The sequence below is a fragment of the Sphaerodactylus townsendi genome, linkage group LG17 (genome assembly GCF_021028975.2).
Source record: "Sphaerodactylus townsendi isolate TG3544 linkage group LG17, MPM_Stown_v2.3, whole genome shotgun sequence".
Classification (NCBI taxonomy): domain Eukaryota; kingdom Metazoa; phylum Chordata; class Lepidosauria; order Squamata; family Sphaerodactylidae; genus Sphaerodactylus; species Sphaerodactylus townsendi.
Genome location: NC_059441.1, coordinates 27,081,984 through 27,105,052, shown reverse-complemented (window position 1 = coordinate 27,105,052; position 23,069 = coordinate 27,081,984). Strand labels below are relative to the sequence as shown.

The following is a 23,069-nucleotide window of genomic DNA, read 5'->3' as shown; positions in this document are numbered from 1 at the left end:
GCTGAAAAGGAAAATCTCTTCTTATCTGATCTGCATTAATTCCAAGGGCTGGTGTGCATGGATGCACTCCTTTTTTTAAAAAAAAAATTTGTTTATTTTTCCATATATAAAGAAAGAAATAATACTGAAGAAGAAAAAACAGGGGAGATACAGTAAAAAATATTACAAGGATCTGGGTTATTACTTGTTAAACTGAAAAAAGACCCCATCAATTACGTTCAAAACAGAAAAGTTTAACGCTTTTAATTTAATGCTTAATGTAATGCTTTCAATTTACCAACTTCTGCATACTGTCATGCTCAAGCTCGTACTCATTCATTTAGAATTATTTATGATCACCTATATATAACAAAAAGCTCTGTACAATATAGATACTCCAGACATGATAGAAAGCTAGGTATATTAAAAGAACATTATTTGTGTTCAAATCCTTCCCCATTATGTTAGCAAAGCATTCGCTTATTATTAGTATGCACAAGGAAATGATTCATAGAAGATTCCCATTCCGCTGTTGGATTATATTCAAGGTTTCTAGTCATAACATTAGTCAGTTGTGGCCGTATATAAATATTCTTTTATTTTATCTTTACAGTTCTTCTAGATGGGAGTTCCTTCAGATTTCCAAGGAACAAAACTCTTTCTACAGCTAGTAAATATAAGATTGGTTCCTACTATTGTCTGAATAAGTTTAACAAAAGGATACCTAACAACATACTCGTACCAAAGCACTTTCATTTGTAAGACCCACCTGAGGATTAATCTTTGATCATTCTTAAGGTTTCAGTGCGAAATAATTTTAATTTAGTGTTAATTTTTCTTATATTTTTTACCCGTTTTCTTGGTGTCTTCTGGATTGTTAATTTTTAGGATTTTCTGGAGGCTGGAGTCTAGATTTCCTGATGATATTTCCCTGGAATCTGTTCTTGATATTCAGAGATACTCTGGTGCTTGCGTATTTGAAAGTGGTCCTAGGGATTCAAGAGGATTCACCTCCCAAGGAATTAGCCTGAGATTGGCTCCGTCAGTTTAACTCAGTTCAGGACTATACCCTTTCCAGGATAAAGCTGACAGATGTGTGAAATGATCTGCCACAACTTCCTGTGCTGTTGTTGCTCTGCCTTAGTGCCCATCTTCCCCCTTCTGATTCTCTGGGAGCATTTTAAAACCTTATTTAAGCACCACTTCCGTCAAAACTAAGGTGACCAGATGGTCACCTTTGTGAACCGGGACGGGGGTAGGTGGCTGCGCGCATGCACGTGCAGCCACAGGGCGGGAAACGGCAAGCCCCAGAAGGCCGTGCTCCTGATGCTGCGCGCGCGGGAGGCTGCCACACTGCCTTGCGCCCCAGAAGGCAGTGCGGCAGCCTCCCAAAAATCGGGACAATTGAAATAACCCGCGGGACATGGGACAAATTGTTTGAAGGCGGGACTGTCCCACCAAAAGCAGGACGTCTGGTCAGCCTGGTCAAAACGTACCAGGAAACAGAGCACTTTGATAAAATAGCATGAAGACCCATAAGTCTCGCCTGTTATCAAGACTTACCTTTTTGTAAAGTTGTGCTTGCCATTTTCTTTCCCGTTGCAGGAATGGGAAAGAAAATAGCAGGCACAACTTTACAAAAATAGAAATCTCACTAAGGCTGTTTCTACATGGTCAAAATATCCTGGGCTGAGCAAGAAAAAAAATCTCTGTGCAACCGAGAATTCCACACGGTCCTTGGTGCTAAAGCAGGCCTGCCTCAGTGTTGCCTCGTGATATTTCCCTTACTCCGGCATTTTCAAAAATCATCAGTTTGGAGGTTCTTTTCAAAAATCCCGGTGTGACCCTGCTTGTGCCTGATACCGTGCGAAAACCAGTCGGGAGCAGGACGGGTTTATTTTTACCACCCAGCTGCCTAATCTCCCCACCTGACATTCATTCAAGCTGCCACTCAAAAAACAACAGCCAATCAGAACACGAGACACCGGGCATGCTCCAATATACTTCTGAAGTAAATACAGAAGTGCTGGGCTCATGTGAAAGAAATTGGAGTATTTCCTCCCGGTTTGCAATGGATTCCTTCAAAAAGGGGGCAGCTGTGCAGACAGACACCCCAGGATAAAATAGACCCAGTGTTTTTTTTTAAAAAACGGTGGTACACAGATATAATTTTGTTGTCTGAAAGGACCTAACAGGTGTCCAGATCAATAGAAATGATACTTTATCAAAGTGCTCTATTTCCCAGTACAGATAATAATAGTTTTGACATCAGCGGTGCTTAAGTAAGGTTTTAAAACGCTCCCAGAGAATTGGGAGGCTTTACAACGTGGGCACACATTGCTCTGACTACCGCCACTGGATGCACAAATGTATTGTCATCTTTATCCCGAAAGGGGTATAGATTAGAGTTTTGAAATGTTTGGAAGAATTTAGGGTCCTTTTTTAAAACTTGAGGATACGGTTAATATGATCTTTTATGCAGTGGTTACGTTTTCTTATATAGCCAGTAGGTTGCGGAGATATATATACAGTAGGTTGGGGAGATGTAACAAAAATATAACCTTGCTGATGGCATATTGATTACTCTTTTCGTTTTTTGCTCCCTTTCTTTTAATCTGCGGGTCAAATGACTATAAAGAAACTGAACTAAACTGGGCTCTCAGGTTTGCAACTTCACATGCCCGTGATTGTGGAAAATGCCACCAAATCATAGCCAACTTCAAGACGGCTAGGTGCTTACTGCAGTTATCCAATCCTAAGCATCGATGGACGCTTACTAGGGCCAGATGTAATGTGTTTTCTCCAGCTCTCTTACAGGGCCGGTTGGGTCATGTTCTTCCATCAGGTAGAGTCTGTCCAAATTGTACCACATTTATTGAAACACTTGAACATACGTTGTTTTGCTGCCCAAAATACAAGCTTCTTAGGGATGCTTTACTATCAGAGATTACATGTAACTGCTCTCCTGAAGTGGGTATTGCAAAACTATTGAATAGTAATGATCCTATGGTGTTAAAGAAAACAGCTCAGTTTTTATTGCAGGTCCTGATTGTAAGAAGAAGAGTTGGATTTATACCCCCCCCCCCTTTTCTCCTGCAAGGAGACTCCAAGGGGCTTACAAACTCCTTTCCCTTCCCTCCCTCACAACAAACACCCTGTGAGGTAGGCGGGGGTGAGAGAGCTCAGAAGAACTGTGACTAGCCCAAGGTCACCCAGCTGGCGTGTGTGGGAGTGCACAGGCTAATCTGAATTCCCCAGATAAGCCTCCACAGCTCAGGCGGCAGAGCGGGGAATCAAACCCGGTTCCTCCAGACTAGAGTACACCCAGAGGTGGGATCCAGCAGGTTCTCACAGGTTCCCGAGAGTAGGTTACTAATTATTTGCGTGTGCCGAGAGGGGGTTACTAATTGATGATTTTGCCACGTGATTTTTGCTTTAGTTACGCCCCTCCTCTCAGTAGTAACGCGCAGAACTTGAAGCAGTCTAGCAGGAGGTGCACCGGCGTGCGTGGCAGCCTGTGCCTGTGTGCATTCGTTTCACACCCAAGGACTGGAACAGCGGCTGCGTCCTTGCCACAGCCCCGTCCCCGGAATGCCCGTCCACGCCCCCGTCGTGCCCCGCCCAGCCTAATTGGTGCTACGCCACAGGTTGAATCCCATCACCATGGGAACCTGTTACTAAATTTTTTGGATCCCACCACTGAGTACACCTGCTCTTAACCACTACGCCACTGCTGCTCCTAGACGTATAGCCTATTTTCGTCTGATTTGTTCATTTTTTCCTGTGGTGGTTTTCTGGTATTTATGCCTAATAAAGTTTCTGTTGTTGTCATAGGCAACTTATGTTGACCCCCCTCCCCCCATTGGCTTTTCAGGGCAAGAGACAGAGGAACCCTCCTCTGGGCAGCAACACGGGACTCCTTCAGGGGTCTCTCATCTAGGTGCTAACCAGGGCTGAGGTGGTTTATGTTCTGAGATAGGCCAAGCCTACTTCCACCACTGAGAAGGAAACCCCATTAGACAAATAGGACAGATATTAAACAGGTGCAGCGCTGCCAGTTTCTTCATCTCCGTATTGGTAAAAAAAAAGACTGTAGTGTGTTTTAATAATAATAATGATAGTAATAATAATAATAATAATAATAAACACTGCTTGAAACAGGCCCAAATGTTGTGTGTGTTGCGCTGTGAAGTTGCTTCCAATTCATGGCAACTCTGCAAATCCACGGCCTCCCAAATGTCCTATTGTTCACAGGCCTTGCTTAGGTCAAAATACCTCCTGTTGGGGAACCAGGAATCTCAGCAGCGAAAACCATTCGTTTGCTGAGCAATGTGGGCCCCCGGTCTTTTATTTCATAAATGTTACAGAACCCTTGAATGACATTCTTTGCTTGTTACTCTGTTAACAGGATCATATAGAAATAGATCTATTGCCCTTCAAAAACAAAAACCGAGCAGGGGGTCCTTAGGCGGCAGGGAAAGGGGCTTCGTCCAGTGGTGGGATCCAAACATTTTAGTAACAGGTTCCCATGGTGGTGGGATTCAAACTGTGGCGTAGCGCCAATGGGGCTGGGTGGGGCATGACAAGGGCGTGGCTGGGCATTCTGGGGGCGGGGCATTCCTGGGCGGGGCTGTGGCAAGGATGCAGCTGCTGCGCCAGTCCTTGGGTGGGAAACAAATGCACGCAGGCGCAGGCTGCCACGCACCCGGTGCACCTCCTGCTAGACTGCTTCAAGTTCTGCGCGCTACTGCTGAGAGGAGGGGCGTCACTAAGGCAAAAATCACGTGACAAAATCACCCATTAGTAACCCCCTCTCGGCACACACCAATAATTAGTAACCTACTCTCGGGAACCTGTGAGAACCTGCTGGATCCCACCTCTGGCTGAAGTCATCTGCAGGGTGATGTAGGCTGATGGCTTAAAGCACAGGTGTCAAACTCAGATGTTATGGACTACAGTTCCCATCATGCTGGCAAGGGCTGATGGGAACTGTAGTCCATAACATCTGGAAGGCCACGAGTTTGACACCTATGGCTTAAAGCAGGGGTGGCCAACCTTATGGCTCTCCAGATGTTCCCGGACTACAATTCCCATCAGCCCCTCCCAGCATGGCTGATGGGAATTGTAGTCCATGAACATCTGGAGAGCCATAGGTTGGCGTTGGCCCCCCCCCCCTGGCTTAAAGAAAAAGCTACCGAGGCGGGTCCTTGGCGCTGGGCGTGATGTTCCTGCCTGCAGGGCCCACTTGGGGCGGCGCCAAGCGCGTGGGGGGCGTGGGGGCGTGGGGGCGGCCCGGCCCCGCCTTCGTTGGCTCCCCAGCGGCAGCGCCGGCTCAGCTCCACCCCCGTGGGGGATCCGACTCGGAGGCAGCCGGAGGAGGAGGAAGCAGCCGCGCCGGGGAAGAGGGCGAGATTCCCATGGCGGAGCAGCGCGCCTGGCTGGCGCCCGGCAGGTAGGAGACGCTCCTCGGCTCCGTCTCCAGGGCGCACGGCTGTGCTTAAAAGGTTTGTGGTCCGCCTTGTCGGAGCGAGGTCGCCCCTTTTTTTTGGGGGGGGGGCATGGAGGGATCCCCGCACTGCGCTGCCGGGGCATGGGGCGAGGGCTGGCTGAGAACTTCTCTGTGCGTAACCGTGGCTGCGCGCCTCCGAGGAACTTGCTCCAGGGGGTAACTCGCGAGGAAACCTACCACGCCGGGCTTTCAGCTCTGCAAGCTCTGCACGCCGGGCTTTCAGCTCTGGGCTAGCAGAGGGGAAAGTGCGATGGCGACCCCGGGAGGAGAGCCGGCTTGCGAGGCTCCTTGGGGGTCAGTTGGGGGGGGTGTGTGTGTCTGCGGCTGGGACCCCGAAGCGCGTCTCGCAGGCGGGGCGGGGGCTGTTGAATGGGAGGCTTGCTCCTAAGAGGAGGGGCTGGAGGTGCCAGCATTGCAGGTGGCATTTGGGGACCCCCTGGAAATATTGCTCGTCTTCAGGCAGCCCCCTGGAGCAAATGGCTGGTATGTCACTGCACCCCAAGGAGGTAGGTCCCGCTCCCTCCGCCCCTCCCCCCCCTCCATCCACAAATATCCAGGAGTTTCCCAACAAGGTCTGGTGGCATTCCCCCTCTCCCCCATCCCTCACAGGTGGCCAGAAAGACCTGGCGATCTTACCTGGTGCAAGGTTGCAAACAGGTGCAGTGCTTAAGAGCCGCAAGCTCTAATCTGGAGGACCAGGTTTGATTCCCCACTCCTCCAGGTGAGCCTCGGTTCTCTAATACGGGGAACTGGGTTTGTTTCTCCCACTCCTCCACATGAAGCCTGCTGGGTGGCCTTGGGCTAGTCACAGTTCTCTCAGGACTCTCTCAGCCCCACCTGCTTCACAAGGTGTCTGTTGTGGGGAGGTGAAAGGAAGGGAAAGGAGTTTGTAAGTCCCTTTTAGTTTCCTTACAGGAGTGAAAGGGGGGTGGGGAGAAATCCAAGCTCCTCTTCTTTGAAATTGGCCACGGTTGCTCTTCTTTTGGTGAGAAGGCCTACTAGAAGGGGAGTATGCTTTTTTTTGGCCCTTAAAATCTCTGGCTCCTTTGTTTATTTCTTTTGCACCCCACCTTTCTCTCCCTGTGAGGGACCTAGAGTAGCTGGCATCTTTCTCCGCTCCTCGGTTTATCCTCATTGCAACCCTGCGAGGTGGGTGAACCTGCGGCAACCTGACAAACGGCTGTGACTGAGTGGGAATTTGAACCCAGAGCCGAGTCCCAAAAGGGAAGCAACATTAGTTTGCGGTAGAACAACTAGGTTTGAGTTCTTGAGAGCCTTAGAAATTAACAAGATTTTTAAGGTATCGGATAAAGGGAGTGTTACTTACACAATTAGGCAATTAGGTTTTTTAGAATTTTTGTTTGTTTTGCTGCCCAAACTTCTCAATCAAACCATGGTTGTGACTCAGATTTTTTGGGTGCCCAAGTCAAGCTTTGACTCTGATAAGCTTACACCCTGACAATTTTGTTAGTCCCTAAGATGCTACTGGACTCCAATTGAGATCCTAGTCTACAACTCTAACCACTGCACAACATTATCCTGGTGGGTGGTACAGCAGTAGAAGTGAATTGAAGTATGTGTTTCGTGGGGGAGACCCTTTAAGGCACGGGTCTGCAACCTGCGGCTCTCCAGATGTTCATGGGCCACAATTCCCATCAGCCCCTTGCAGGGGCTGATGGGAATTGTAGTCCATGAACATCTGGAGAGCCGCAGGTTGCAGACCCCTGCTTTAAGGCACTTGGGCCGTTCCTTCCAGGGGAGAGAGCTGCGGATTCCAGGAAGCTGTGTGAAGAAGTGGCAGTATACCGAATTGGACCATTGGGGTCCATCGTCCGTTCTGGCTGACCGCAGCTCTCCGGGGTCTCAGGTCTGTTACATCATCTGTGACTTGATCCTTTTAGTTGAAGATGCCGGAGATTGATCCTGCAACCTTCTGCATGTCAAGCAGATGCTCTAGGGAGCAGCAGTGGCGTAGGAGGTTAAGAGCTCGTGTATCTAATCTGGAGGGACCGGGTTTGATTCCCAGCTCTGCTGCCTGAGCTGTGGAGGATTGTCTGGGGAATTCAGATTAGCCTGTACACTCCCACACACGCCAGCTGGGTGACCTTGGGCTAGTCACAGCTTCTCGGAGCTCTCTCAGCCTAACCTACCTCACAGGGTGTTTGTTGTGAGGGGGGAAGGGCAAGGAGATTGTCAGCCCCTTTGAGTCTCCTGCAGGAGAGAAAGGGGGGATATAAATCCAAACTCTTCTTCTTCTACCTCGAAACCATGGCCCTTCCCCATAGCTCTGGCTTCCTCTAACCCAGGGGTAGGGAACCTGCGGCTCTCCAGATGTTCAGGAACTAATTCCATCAGCCTTCTGTCAGCATGGCGGTGGCCCATGCTGGTAGGGCTGACAAACTCAGTTCAGGAACTATCTAGGCTCCTAAGGATTCCCACCCCCTGCTCTTCCCTCCTTTTTCAAACCACTGGCTGGCTGTGGTGATGGATTGAATGCTGGGAGGACCACGCAAGCAGAAATACCACAGCTCAGGGACTGAAAGCTTTGCTGTGAGAGTTGGGAAATCTGTCAAGGGCATGCTGAACGGCCATCTGTCAGCAGCGCTGTGATTGCATATTCCTGCCTGGCAGGAAGAAGAAGAAGAGTTTGGATTTATATCCCCCTTTCTCTCCTGCAGGAGACTCAAAGGGGCTGACAATCTCCTTCCCATGACATGCCCCTAAAGATGCCAGCCATAGATGTTAGGAGCAAAAAATACCAGGCCACGGCCACACAGTCCAGAAAATCCTCAGTCCCCAGCACCAGATTGTCTCTGGATATCATCTTAAGGTTGTGGGATTTTGGTTTGAAGTGCAAAAGAGTCAACTCCTAGAGCGCTGGCTCATGCGAAACTAAGGGGAACAGCCGACGTGTGTTCTGTGGCTGGTGGGTTTGTTGCAGTGTCAAAGAATAAACGTTTGTGCTGTGGTTCTTGCAGTTTTAGAAAAAAGAGAAAAGTGTGTGTGTGTGTGTAGTGCAACAAACTGATCAAACCAAACGGATACCTACTACACCCGAGCTACTTGCTACGGAGAAAACGACCCATAATAAGATCATTATCAAGTAGCTACTACAGGTATAAATTTCCTACAACGAGAATCGTGATTAGACACATTGTAGCAACCTGTAATTTACGAGAAGGCATTTTGTTTGCGCTTGGCCCGGTACTTGGGTACCTTTTTTTACAAGCTGCACTTTATTGCTTAAAACGTGACTTATTGATTCCTATCTGGAAAATTATAGAATACCTATTCCCTGCTGAAGGAGGCATGCACAGCGAAACGGGAGTCATCCAGAAAATCTTGCCCATGTTACTTCACATTGATTTTTGTTACCTTTTCTCTTACCTGGCGATTACCTGGAGTGTACTTGTGTGAGGTTTGATTCAGTATATGTCTGTGGTGGCGAACCTTTGGCACTCCAGATGTCATGGACTACAATTCCCATCAGCCCCTGCCAGCATGGCCAAAATGATGGCAGGGGCTGATGGGAATTGTATACTCTTTAACAGCAATGCATGCAGTGGGGTTAAGAGAGCTTCGTGTATCTAATCTGGAGGAACCGGGTTTGATTCCCAGCTCTGCCACCTGAGCTGTGGAGGCTTAACGGGGGAATTCAGATTAGCCTGTACACTCCCACACACACCAGTAGCAGAGAGTTGGACTAGATGGACTCTGGTCTGATCCAGCTGGCTTGTTCTTATGTTCTTGTGGTACCGGTGGAAAGACTATTTCCTGGCCTTCCAGAGCATCTTCAGGGAACAACTGTGGTCAGACTAAGCTGGGCTAGTCACAGCTTCTCGGAGCTCTCTCAGCCCCACCTACCTCACAGGGTGTTTGTTGTGAGGGGGGAAGGGCAAGGAGATTGTCTCCTGCAGGAGAGAAAGGGGGGATATAAATCCAAACTCCTCCTCCTCCTCCTCCTCCTCCTCCTCCTCCTCCTCCTCCTCCTTCTTCTTCTTCTTCTTCATCATCTTCATCATCATAACATCTGGAGTGCCAAAGGTTCGCCACCACTGGTATATGTTTTGATGACCTACTGTTTCTTTTTGCAGCTTGACTTCTTCCCTATGGGGGCTTTCATACTGCTTGCTGCCTGGTTAGCAGATACAAATGCATGTACTTACCTGTGTCTGTCTTCTTGCTCATGTGTTGTTTTTGTGATATATGACTGTTACACTTTGTTATTAAACAAGCACTTTGCATCTTATTATTGGTCTTTTTTTCACTAGCTAGCCAGTCGCTTGGGGGTAGTAAGCATCCTTTTGGTTTGATTAGATGTTCTAGCTTTGCCAGTTTCAGGCGCAGATCAGCATCTTGTTAATTAGGACTAATAAAAGGAAACACTTCTTCACGCAACGTGTGATTGGTGTTTGGAATATTCTGCCACAGGAGGTGGTGATGGCCACTAACCTGGATAACTTTAAAAGGGGCTTGGACAGATTTATGGAGGAGAAGTCGATTTATGGCTACCAATCTTGATCCTCTTTGATCTGAGATTGCAAATGCCTTAGCAGACCAGGTGCTCGGGAGCAACAGCCACAGAAGGCCCTTGCTTTCACCTCCTGCATGTGAGCTATCAAAGGCACCTGGTGGGCCACTGCGAGTAGCAGAGAGCTGGACTAGATGGACTCTGGTCTGATCCAGCTGGCTTGTTCTTATGTTCTTGTGGTTCCGGTGGAAAGACTATTTCCTGGCCTTCCAGAGCATCTTCAGGGAACAACTGTGGTCAGACTAAGCTGGAACAGCCCAGGCTAGACTCATCTTGTCAGACTTGGAAGCTAAGCAAGGTCAGCGTGGTGTAGTGGTTAAGAGCAGGTTGGTTCTAATCTGGAGAACCAGGTTTGATTCCCCACTCCTCTACAAGGGCAGCAGACTCGTATCTGGTGAACTGGATTTGTTCCCTGCTCCTACACGTGAAGCCTGCTGGATGACCTTGGGCTGTAGTCACAGTTCTCTCAGAACTCTCAGCCCCATCTGCCTCACAAGGGGGAGGGAAAGGAAAGGTGTTTGTAAGCCACTTTGAGATTCCCTCTGGTTGAGAAAAGGGGGATATAAATCCAAACTCTTCTCTCTAGTTCTTGGTAGGAGACCACGAAGGAAGTCCGCAGTTGCTATGTGGAGGCAGGCAACGGCAAACCATCTCTGTTGGTCTCTTGCCTGCGGGGGTCACTGTAAGTCAGTTGCGACTTGATGGCGCTTGATTATTAATTATATGATGATAGATCCTTTAGCAGGTCAGTATGTTTGATATGCTAAGAAATTGGCATTGTGGAGCAGCAGTGGCGTAGGAGGTTAAGAGCTTGTGTATCTAATCTGGAGGAACCGGGTTTGATTCCCTGAAGCTTCTGCCGCCTACAGACTGTGGAGGCCTTCTCTGGGGAATTCAGATTAGGGCTGTACACTTCCCACACCGCCCAGCTGGGTGACAGAGGCTGAATCCAGGGGTGGGAACCTGCTGACTCGGAGACGCATCGCGCTCTTCTGCCCTTGCACTGTGCCTCCACAAGCTGAGCCGCCGGCTTCATCCCTTGCCCACCCACCTGCAGGCAGCAGGGCAGAGCGCACCAATTGCCAGCGGCCCGGCTGGGCAGCAGCGTGAGCTTCCCCTCTGGCCACCTTGTTCCAGCGGGCGGCGCTTTCCAGCGGCCGGCAGGCGAGGTCCACTATCCCCATCCTTGCCCGCCCTGCAGGTAGCAGGCGGAATGCATCAATACACTTCTCAGAATGAGTGGAGTAAAGGTTAAAAGCCCAATATATACAGTGTTATCTTTATTTTTTAAAATGTCAAAGGAATTGACTGCGGCTCAAGTGTTTCTTTTCCCATGGAAAGCAGGTCCAAATAGCTCCTTTTGAGTGTTAAGGTTCCCTACCCTGGGCTGATCACAGCTTCTCCGGAGCTCTCTCAAGCCCACCTGCCCTCACAGGGTGTTGTTTGTTGTGAGGGGGGGAAGGGGCAAGGGAGATTGTAAGGCTCCTTTGAGTCTCCTGCGGGAGAGAAAGGGGATATAAATCCAAAACTCCTCCTCCTCCCTCCTCCCTCCTCCCTCCTCCTCCTCCTCCTCCTCCTCCTCCTCCTCTCTCTTCCATTGCTTCTTCTTCTTCTTCTTCTTCTTCTTCTTCTTCTTCTTCTTCTTCTTCTTCTTCTTCTTCTTCTTCTTCTTCTTCTTCTTCTTCTTCTTCTTCTTCTTCTTCTTCAGCTCTGTAGAAGAGGGCTGGGCTGAACGCCGAACTGGGCGTCCCATCTCACCTGGACGGCTGAATTGTCCCACTCGAGATCGTACAAATGCGAGCTTTCCGGTCTGGGCTCTGGCAGCTTTTATTTAAAGCTTGCGGGCTTTATTTTTAGACCCGGGACACTTTTGATTAAAGAAAACAACAATCCCAGAGGTGATTCGCACTTCCGAGAAGTGGTTCTCCTCTCACCTCCGCCCTTCTGACTAGCTGGGCTGCAATCCTTGTCTGGCGCGAGGTGCGTTTTTCAAGCTTACGGCCATCTGTATGCTTAAAGGATCCTGAAATAAATCCCTCTTGGGTACCCGTGGCCCTGAAGCATGCCAAAGAGCTTAAAAGGCGCTAGGAGGTAAGTTACTTCTTTAAGAAGCTTAGAAGAAGGTGGATGCTTCCTGAACTTAAAATAGCTGCTTTTATTCAGCAAAGAAAGGTTTTTGGACTCTCGGTGTCAGATTTTTTTTGCAGGCTAACATGATTGCTGACAATCTCTAATGAATGCCAGATGTCGCAAAAGGGCTTTGGGAACTTCTGGTGCTCACAGGCAGTGTGGTGTAGTGGGTGGTGTTGGGCTCGGATCTGGTAGATCCAGGTTCGATTCCCCACACTGCTATGAATGCTCGCTGGGTGGTTTTGGCCCAGTCAGTCAGTCTCTTTCAGCGTAGCTTATCTCGCAGGGTTGTCGTGAAAGGGTAAAAATAATAATTGAGGATAAAAAATATGGAGCAGGGGAGAATGGTTTGTAAGCTGCCTTGCTTTTGGATTGGGGAAAAAACTGGGGTATAAGTGAAAATTAAGAAGCAAGCCTTTATTGGCATAGACAACAGTACAACAGTAATAAAAAACAGATTAAAAAGCATATATAATACAGGTCGAAGGAAATCTACTGGCGTTTAGTGATTTCCAGGAGAAAGTCTGCCACTATCATACAGAGAGAAGGATCAGGGTTGTCCAACAAGTAGTGTAATCTAATTAAATCGGGGAGATGGGGTAAATGTAGAGGAGTAAGATTCACATACTTGGATCTGATTTCCTTGAATCTGAGACAGTGTAGTAATTGGTGGGCCAGAGATTCAACTGAGCCATCGTTACATGGGCACAATCTTTTCGCCTTTTCTTGCTTATTAAATCTGCCATGTAACAAGGCCGAAGGCATAACATTAAACCTGGCGAGCATTATGGCTCTCTATAAATGAAAATGAGGAAATAATCTGTGGGTTTCTCTCTGTCCTTTTCTTGGAGGCCTTATCTGGAAGGATGGCAGACCTACCTGGAAAAGAGAGACTGGCTAGCCAGGGGTCTGCAACCTGCGGCTCTCCAGATGTTCATGGACTACAAATCCCATCAGCCCCTGGCCATGCTGGCAGGGGCTGATGGGATTTGTAGTCCATGAAGGCCTGAGAAGCCTGGAAGTTCTAGACCCAAACTAAATGGAAGCCCTGCAAGTGCAAAATGTTGTTCAGTTATAGTGATCCACACAAAGAATACAATCCGTGCAATACTTCTCACAGGAGCGACCAAACTGACTCCAAATCCAACAGAGCTATGTATTCTGACTGCCCCAGTTGCATCCCCGGCTGGAAACTTAAGAGGGAAGGAGGTTGTAATATTGAAGGCATTACCCTAAAGTGTGTTAAAACATTGTGATATATTACAAGTAAAAAAATGTGAATGTGCCATACGCATTAAGAAATGTGCCAAGATTTTGTCGGTCACCTTGTTGTCCTAGACATGGACTAAATGTCTTTCCCCACCCATCTTGAACAACGGGCAAGAATAATCTTGCCACCCGATTTTGTTCTTGTCTCTTTCCCGAGGATGTATACTGTTTTCAAGAGGCGAGTGCCGTGTGAACGCAGGGTGGTGGGACGTGTGCCTTGCTGTGCTCGCCTTGAAGACGGAAAACCGGGGCAAAAGCTACTGTCTGGATTGAAGAATTTTGGGGCTAGAATATCTCCGGGGTGGGGGGGGGGGATATGGATGTGAGCCCCAAGGCTGACACTTAATCTGTATCCCCCCAAGTTTTTGGTAATCAATGAAATTTCAATTTGAGATTAGGAATTCTGACATTAGTGACCTGTCGGATGTGGTACGGTCCCTCCAGAGATGTTTCATCGGACATATGACTAGGTCATTTGAGGTCTGCCACCTTGCCTCGCCTCCCCTTCTTTTTCCTTTCACTTCTTTCTTTCCCCCTTCCCCTCCTCCAGTGTGGCGTAGTGGTCAAGAGCAGATGAATTCTAATCTGGAGAACTGGGTTTGATTCCCCACTTCTCCACCTGAGTGGCGGAGGCTTATCTGGTGAACCAGATGCATTTCCGCACTCCTACATTCCTGCTTGGTGATCTTGGGCCTGTCACAGTTCTAGCAGAACTCGCTCAGTCCCACCTGCCTCACAAGGTGTCTGTTGTGGGGAGAGGAGGGGAAAGGAGCTTGTAAGCCACCTTGAGTCTCCTTACAGGAGAGAAAGGTGGGGGTATAAATCCAAACTCTTCTTCCCCCCACTCCTCCTCCTTGTTTTTCCTTTACCCTTCTTGCTGTATTAGAGAAAACTTGAATGATTAAGGAGGTGGTTGGTTTTTTGGATATTATTTTAGGAGAGAGTCCCCTGGTGGGGACATCTCTTTTATCCCAAATCTGTGGGAAGTTCTATGGTGCAAACTGGTTGACTGCTTTAATATTAGATCCTTAGTATTAATGTTTTCATTGAAATAGGATAGGTTTGATTATTAGACTAGATTTGTATTATTATTATTATTTATACAAAAGCAGTTATACACAGCAAACAAGATCAATATGCTGGATTTTGTATTACATCACACGTCAGACACTTCCCAAGCATATTATTATTATTATTATTATTATTATTATTATTATTATTATTATTATCATCATCATCATCATCATCATTATTATCATCATTATCATTCTTCTTCTTATTCCTATTCTTCTTCTTCTTCTTCTTCTTCTTATTGTTTAATTATAATGTAATAATAATAATAATAATAATAATAATAATAATAATAATAATAATAATAATAATAATAATAATAATAATAATAATATTGTATGATGTTATTGTTGTTTGCCCCCAGATAGGGCGGGATAGAAATTTCAAATAAAGTAAAAGTAAGAGGAGGAGTTTGGATTTATACCCCAACTTTCTCTCCTGTAAGGAAGGTGATTTACAAACTCTTTTCCCTTCCTCTCCCCACAACAGGTAGGTAGGTGAGGCTGAGAGAGCTCTGAGAGAACACTCAGATGGAGAAGTGGGGAATCAAACCCGGTTCTCCAGATTACAATCCACCTGCTCTTAACCACTCACCATGCTGGCTCTCTCAAGAATTTTGGCTGGCACGTTTCCTTCCTAAGTTGCCTCTGTATACCAGAGGTAGAGCAAGGGGAAACTGCACCTGGGGTGTGTGTGCGCCCTGCTCCCGTGCTGCGGCACCACCCACCCCGGAAAACCCCTGCCATGCCCCCTCCACGGCCTTGGCATGCCTCCGCTGTGGCTCTGCCCAGAGCGTCGTGCCCCTCCGTCCCATGGGTGCTACGCCACTGCTGTTTACTGGGGGATACCCAAAACTGTTGAATTTCAGCCTGTCTCACATCTACTAAAGATACAGGCGATGCAGGAGTCACCTTGCTGGGTTAGCAGATGCATTTTGCCAAACTAATCCTGGTGCATGAGACGGAGTTACAGCAGGCTTGATTTAAGCCACTGCTTGTCTCAAGAAATGGAGACGTCAGGTGAGACCTGTTTACCTGGTTCTGGAATTCTGGAGGTAACGCCAGGGTGGCAGGGAGGAGCTGGCTTAACCCTGAGCATGGCATGTTTGGAAAATGGGATATGCCATTGTGCAACATTGGAGCATGGCATGGAATGTGGTGTTGGAGCTGTTCAAAGTATCATTCACACCCTTGGAGCACATTCCTCCTCCGGTTTCTCCTTTTGGATTGCATACTGCAGCCATAATTGGAAATGCATACGTTTCTTGACATCTGTCGTCTTGGTCAAAGGTGTGCGTGTTCCTCCTGTTCTTATGCTCAAGAGGTGAGAATCAGAAGACGTTGGTCCTTTCCAAATCCCCTGAAACTTTTCTGAAACATTTTCAATCCTCCCCCTTTGCAACGTTGTTTTTCCGCACTCGCTCCCTCGAAACAATTCCTGGCTGTCGTTACGTGATGCTGCCTCCTAGCCATTGGTTTGGCCTTTCCAGAAAATATCTGGAACAGCATTTTTAGTGATTTCAGTACGTTTTTTAAAATAATTCAGTAAGGTCAGCAAAAGATGGCAAGTGTACCATTCCCAAGATAAGAGTATGTGCAACCTTTGGGGCTTATTTGTATTTCATATCCCACCCATGGATCATCCAACATGGCTGACTTGCAGAAATACAGCCCTGGCAATGGTAGATAAACAGACTGAGTTTACATTCCTAGGGTGGCAGATTTTCTGTGGAAAAGACAAAGAGTTTGGATTTATACCTCACCTTTCTCTCCAGTGAGGAGACTCAAGGTGGCTCACAAACTCCTCCCCCTTCCTCTCCCCACAACAGACACCTTGTGAGGTAGGTGGGGCTGAGAGAGTCCTGAGAGAACTGTGACTAGCCCAAGGTCACCCTGCAAGAATGTAGGAGTGGGGAAACACACCTGGTTCACCAGATAAGCCTCTGCCACTCAGGTGGAGGAATGGGGAATCAAACCCGGTTCTCCAGATTAGAATCCACCTGCTCTTAACTGCTGTAGCACGCTGGCACCACGCTGGCTAGCATTAGAAACATTTCTCCCCCACATCATGTCTTCTAGCACTGACATTCAGGATATAGCACCCATGGATGTGAAGGGTCTTCGTAATTATCTTGGCCTGTAGCTATAGATGGCCCCATTTCTTTTGCTGGCAAGTCATATCTGACTTATGGGAACCCCATTGGGGTTTTCAAGGCAAGAGGCTAACAGAGATTTGGTTTGCCATTGCCTGGTATTTCTTGGAGGTCTCCCATCCAAATATTAACCAGGACCAACCCTGGTTAGCTTCCAAGGTCTGGCAAGATCAGGCTAGTCTGGGCTATCCAGGCCAGAGCCTTTCCTTAAATCTGTCTAATCCCTTTTAAAAACTGTTTTGGCAACTTTGCACCCTCCAGCAGTAAATTCCAAAATTGCTCATTTGTCCTGAACCTATCGCCTATCATCAGTCTGTACATGCCCCTGAATTCTATTGTTATGGGGGCGGGTGGGTGATCTTTTATCTAGTTTTTCCATTCGATGCATAATTGTGCAAACCTGTATCAGGCCAACCAATCATCTCTTCCCTAAACTGGATCCGTTCCCAAACATTTCAGTCTCTCCTTACAGGAAAGGTGCTCTAAACCCTTAATCTTTGCAGTTGCTCCTCCCGTGCACTTTCCCCAGCTGGATAAATTCTTTTCGAGATGCCGCAACCAGAACTGCGCAAGCACGGTGTTCCAAATGAGGCCACACCTTAGATCTATACAACAGCGCAACAATACCAGCTGTGTTATTTTGAATCCTATCCTAATAAACCCCTGCATGGACTTTGCCTTTTTCATCACTCCTGTGTTGAACGAGCTCTTTAATAGGGAGAATGTTTACTTTGTTCATCCTCAGCTAACTTTTTCTGGTTTCCCAGTTTCTGGGAGCGAATTGTGTGGCTTAAAGCGAAATGCTCGCAGTGCCTCTTGTGCGGAAACAACTCTGGGTCAGGAAATCCCGGGAGATTTGAGGGTGGACAGTGGAGAAGGAATCCACTCTCCCCCTTCTCCAGAGGAAATGATCAATGTTGTCTGGAGATCAGTTGTATTTCGGGGCAGTTCGGGGATCAGTTGTAATTCGGGGCAACCCTACCCTGAAACCGGATTGGTTCCCTCATGCTTTCCGTTGACATTTGGCCGAGGCAATAACTGGATCCATATTTTCCTCTTCTTGAATTCTCATGATTTGATTTCCTTTTCTTGCAAGGGGTATTTATTACCTGCATGCGGGGAAATGGCATTGTTTGCTCCAAATCCTCTGTTGGAAGGCAGCTCAAAGCCTCTGTTTCCATTCCAGAGAAATTGTGTCGCGCTTCCTCTGAGCAACCTTTTTTTTTTTTTTTGCAATATCCTCTTTGAGATAATTCAGGCTTCTTGCAATGAAGAAACAAGGGGAATGAAAACTCCCCCAGCCTTCGTGTGGGTCTGGTACCAGTTAATTCCTGGGTCAGTTTGCAGTACACTTTTGGATGGGTTTCTTTGCTTGCATGTAGAGGCAGGAAAAGGGGATCAGCATTCCACAGTTTTATATAAGAGAAGGATTTTGGTAGGCTTGGTTTGGCTTATGAAGAAGAAAAGGCTGCGCTTGGTACAATTGTCCTTTTTAAATTGCTGGATGGGGAAAGATTTTGTCCTCCTTTCCATTGTTGAATTTGAAAATAAAATCCCTACATGAAAAAGGAAAAAGAGAAAGTGGTATATATATGTGTGTGTGTTTGTGGAAGGGCCAGCATATTAGTGGTTGCTATTAGTGGGAGCAGCAGTGGCGTAGCAGGTTAAGAGCTCATATATCTAATCTGGAGGAACCGGGTTTGATTCCCAGCTCTGCTGCCTGAGCTGTGGAGGCTTATCTGGGGAATTCAGGTTAGCCTGTGCACTCCCACACACGCCAGCTGGGTGCCAAGGACCTTTGGGACTAGTCACAGCTTTTTGAGCTCCTCTCAGCCTTCTCCCAACCACTACCTCTGCCAGGGTGTTGTTTGTTGTGAGGGGAAGGGCTAAAGGAATATTGTAAGCCCCTTTGAGGAGTCTCTCCTGCAGGAGAGAAAGGGGGGATATACTCTGGTCTTCTTCTTCTTCTTCTTTATTCTTTGTTCTTCTTCTTCTTCTTCTTCTTCTTCTTCTTCTTCTTCTTCTTCTTCTTCTTCTTCTTCTTCTTCTTCTTCTTCTTCTTCTTCTTCATTATTTTATTTCTTCTTCTTCTTCTTCTTCTTCTTCTTCTTCTTCTTCTTCTTCTTCTTCTTCTTCTTCTTCTTCTTCTTCTTCTTGCCAACTTGTCACTTTTAATATTTGTTTAGGTACTTATGCCGTGCTTTTATCCCTGCTGGGCCTCCAAATCCACTTACAATGCCATTTCCCCCCATCTCTGTATTTTTAGCCTCACAATGTCAGAATAGCTTCTGGGAGACCTGGGCTCAAATTTCCCCTCTCACCCTTGCACCATACTGTCTCTCTTGGCTCTCTGATTTTTGAAGCCTTGTCAAAGGGTTAAAGCAGTCTTTAAATGTTAAGTGGGGCTGTGTTTGAGTTCAAGGACAAGCAGGTAAATGGTACCTCAAACAAACGCTTGTTTGATTTGGCTGTTCTCATAATCCGCCTCATGAAGGTGTCTGGAGTTACAGTGGGTGGGATGTTTGTCCTTTGTGTCGATTCCAAGGCCATGCTCAAATACCGTGATGGTCAGGATGAGGAAATAGTTCCCCGTGGTGGGCCTGGGATTCCTTTGCACAACCACTGTAGCCCACTACCCATTCCTTTTTTTGCATCATACTATGGTACATAGAACCAGATTGGCATAATCGTTAGAATACTGGAGTAGGATATAGAAAATCCAGGTTTGAATTCCCACTTTGCCCTGAACATTAGCTGTTGGGGAACCTTGGACCAAATGCACTCTTTGGCCATTTCTGCTCAAGTCACTGGAAACGTTTGCAAATTGTTTTCAGTCCACCCTGTTGTCCACACTCGCCCCCTCGAAATGCTTTCTCGCCACTGTTTTCTAATTCTCCTGTTTTATTTGTGGATTTGTGGCTTCAATGCTTCAAAGACTCGTGCTACAATTCACCATATGTCGTGTCTTCATAGCTTTGAAGATATCAACCTCCATTTAAAAAAAAATGATGGAAGTAAACAGGCACCACAGCAGAGTGAGCTCAGAACATAATGCTGAGGAGATAGTCGAAGACTGCAAAGATGTGTAAAATGTTTTAAAGAGATATGCACAGCAAGTGAAAATGTTTTGAAAATGTTTTCACAAAAAGAATTGCTGAAATCCAGGATACATATAAAACTTTTTGAGGCTGGAAATAAAATGTTTTGGGCTAAAAACCATGTGGAACTCCTCGGTGGAAAACTAGAGTCCAAAAGCACCATAGAAATCAACAAGATTTCCAAAATCTTCTTGGTCTCTAACGTTCTACTGGATTCAAGTCTAGCTCTTCAACATTCGGAGGATTCCTAGTTTGATTTCCACACACCCGCAGAGCTCTGACTCAGAAAAGTTTGTATAGCAATCAAAGATGTTAGAACTAAAGTCCTGTGGCACAATGAAGGCTGTGTGGTTACTACACCTACCTCACAGGGTGTTTGTTGTGAGGGGGGAAGGGCAAGGAGATTGTAAGCCCCTTTGAGTCTCCTGCAGGAGAGAAAGGGGAGATACAAATCCAAACTCCTCCTCCTCCTCCTCCTCCTCCTCCTCCTCTTCTTCTTCTTCTTCTTCTTCTTCTTCTTCTTCTTCTTCTTCATACTCACACAACTTCTCATGTTCACAGAGAACATAATTGGAACATACTCTGGGCAGGAGAGTAGGGTATAAATGAATAAATATAAATTAATAAAAACAAAAAACACCACCATTGTCCCAGGCTTGCAAACTGCTATTTACCTTTGGCAACCAACAATCCCTTTCACCAAAAAAGCTGACCATCTACAAGAGACCTAGTATCTCATTTTCCTGAGTCAGCAAGGGGTAACATGGGCAGACTAGCCAGTCAGTGCAACTGAGAACAACCTCTTGAGCGGACTCAAAAGCAAATTCAATCTATCTCCCAAATTGCTGGCAAATTGCAATATCAAAGTCAACATTAGGTGCACTGTGTTTCATTACCACCCTGCCAGGACTCCTGACACCTCCCTTGAAAGCTTTAAAACAAACGTGTTTCCCCTCCAAAAGACTGTCTTTGGATCTCCCAAAGTCCCTGAAATTTAATTTTGTGTACCCAGCATGACTCCAATCAGGACTTTTAACAATCTTAATTTTTGGCACACGTTCATAAAACTGCGTTACATGTAGAATATCAAACGGCGTGAAAAATACAAAGATGAGAAAGGCTTTTTTAAAATGCACAGTCAAGTAATAAACTGGGTAACAGGAAGTGCAGGTCACACTTGAGAAGAAGGTGAACGGACCACAAGGAAGTTTTCCAGTATAGACGTAAACAAAGTTACAATCAGAAAGGAAAATGTTTAGCTTTGGTTATAGTATAGACGTGTAGTTAGCGTTTGAGTCAGTTTAGAATGGCACTGTTCATCTTGGAGCTGGATTGTTTTGTTTTAAGTGAATTTTAATATCTCTTACTGCCCTTCTACTAATTTTACTGCATTGTAAAACCACCTTGTAGATTTCTAATAGAAAGATAGTATACAAACTGCCTCCACCATTTTCACAGAAAATACGGCCATTCATGTAATACTTTTAAGATCTAGCTATTTTAATTGTTTTATGTTTTAAGTTCTTTGCGATGGTTTGTAATAGCCTTTGGCGATACATAATATGTGATTAAGTCACCCGTACTTGTATCCAGGGCTCAGATTTCCCCCTGCGTTGTTCCATCTTGCTAAAAGCTGTTTGCTTTTCTGCAACCTGGATTTGTTTTGCAATAACGTGCCCTGGACTGACTCAAAAGTCTGACAAATCATTGTTTTTATGGCTACAAAACAACCACCATCTTGATAAACATACATCCCTTGTAAAACAGATGTATAACACAAAATGAGTTGTTGTGCGTCACATGGTTCTTTGTGTACTTACTTTACAATGTTTGGTTGCAGAGAAAAGATTCACCCACTCGACCATACACTTCTTGGGGAGAAAACTTTGTGGAAAGTTCACCATCAAAGTGCCTTCAGACCATTTTCCTGGTCTGAGCCCTCTGCCCCTCAAAGGCATTTTGCCACTTACTTGGACTGTAAGAAGTCTCACTCCAAATTCATCAGAACACAGTATCCAAAGCCAGACAAGTTTTCTGGATAAAACCCATTTCGATGCCTTCATCAGAAGAGCAGTTTGAACAATTCTTACTGCATGCAGAGATTATTATAAAGGAGAATGTAATTACTTCTTACATCCAGCTATCATTGTAAGTCATCAAATAGACTTTATAGACTTTGCCATGTAACACCTGGTCCTCAACAAATATACAAATCACAGAAATTGGACAGAATAGACCAAGTCTACAGCAAACCCAATATGGCAAATAAACAAGCTGAACAAAAGCTGTGGCAATGTAAGGAGACTCAAAGGGGCTTACAAACTCCTTTCCCATTCCCCCCCTCACAACAAACACCCTGTGAGGTAGGTGGGGCTGAGAGAACTCAGAAGAACTGTGACTAGCCAGAGGTCACCCGTCTGGCGTGTGTTGGACTGCACAAGCTAATCTGGTTCACCAGATAAGCCTCCACAGCTCAAGTGGCAGAGTGGGGAATCAAACCCAGTTCTCCAGATTAGAGTGCACCTGCTCTTAACCACTATACCATGCTGGCTCTCCAATGAGGAGAAGATTTCTTGCAGCATAATTCTACAAGAAACATGTACAAGAAACAATTACAAACGAGTTGATTTCACTGTTTAAAAACGAACGGCTTTATTTGTGAGCGCTTTGAGAGTCCTAATGAAGGTAAATCACAAGTTGAAATCCACAGCAATTTCCAAAAGCGAATAAAGCTTCCCAATATTGAAATCAATATTTTTTTATCTTCTCAGTTGTGAAATCTGCTGTTATTATATGTTGTGTAATCAGGGAAAGGCCTCCAAAATCAGCACAACTGCTGGTGTAAATGTAAGCAGAACGTCGAACCAAAAAAACCCACCCCTTTTTAGCTCCACAATTAGTTCAGTTTACAGTTGGGTTGTTAGAAATACACTATCTCTTTCAGCAGCATTATAGTAACAGCCACAGCTCCAGTGTTGCATTGAGATTTTTTAGCCCCATGGAAGGGAAACAACGGCTGTGGGGTTGGTGGTTGGGGAAGAGAAGTGCAAAGAACATTACCAAGTGGATTCTCTGTTGACACGGCGAAGGCGCCGGCCTTCCCGGAAATAAGAGAAGGAATGCAGACAATCAGCGCTGCGCAAATGCTGCCGGCTCAGCTCACCGGAGAGCATCATCGACTTCTCCTTCCGTGCATCAGTTCCACCCCATTGAAGTGTGCCTTCGGTCCCTCCAGCACACCGTTCTGACCCTCGCAAAGTTTGCAAACAGGGGCCGAGCTAAATAAGTTTCAGTTGGGTTCCCAACTGCCAGGTGGAGTCTGGAGGAGAC

At 46.4% G+C, this 23,069-nt stretch overlaps 1 protein-coding gene across 1 annotated transcript in view; it reads left to right on the top strand.

Moving 5' to 3' along the window:
• Positions 1 to 5,352: 5,352 nt before the first annotated feature.
• The window catches only part of MCTP2 (multiple C2 and transmembrane domain containing 2), a 163,161-nt gene continuing 145,444 nt past the window's right edge, over positions 5,353 to 23,069 (top strand). The window contains exon 1 of the mRNA XM_048482131.1: positions 5,353 to 5,483. The gene's annotated coding sequence lies outside the window, so the exon portion shown is untranslated. The remainder of the gene's footprint in view (positions 5,484 to 23,069) is intronic.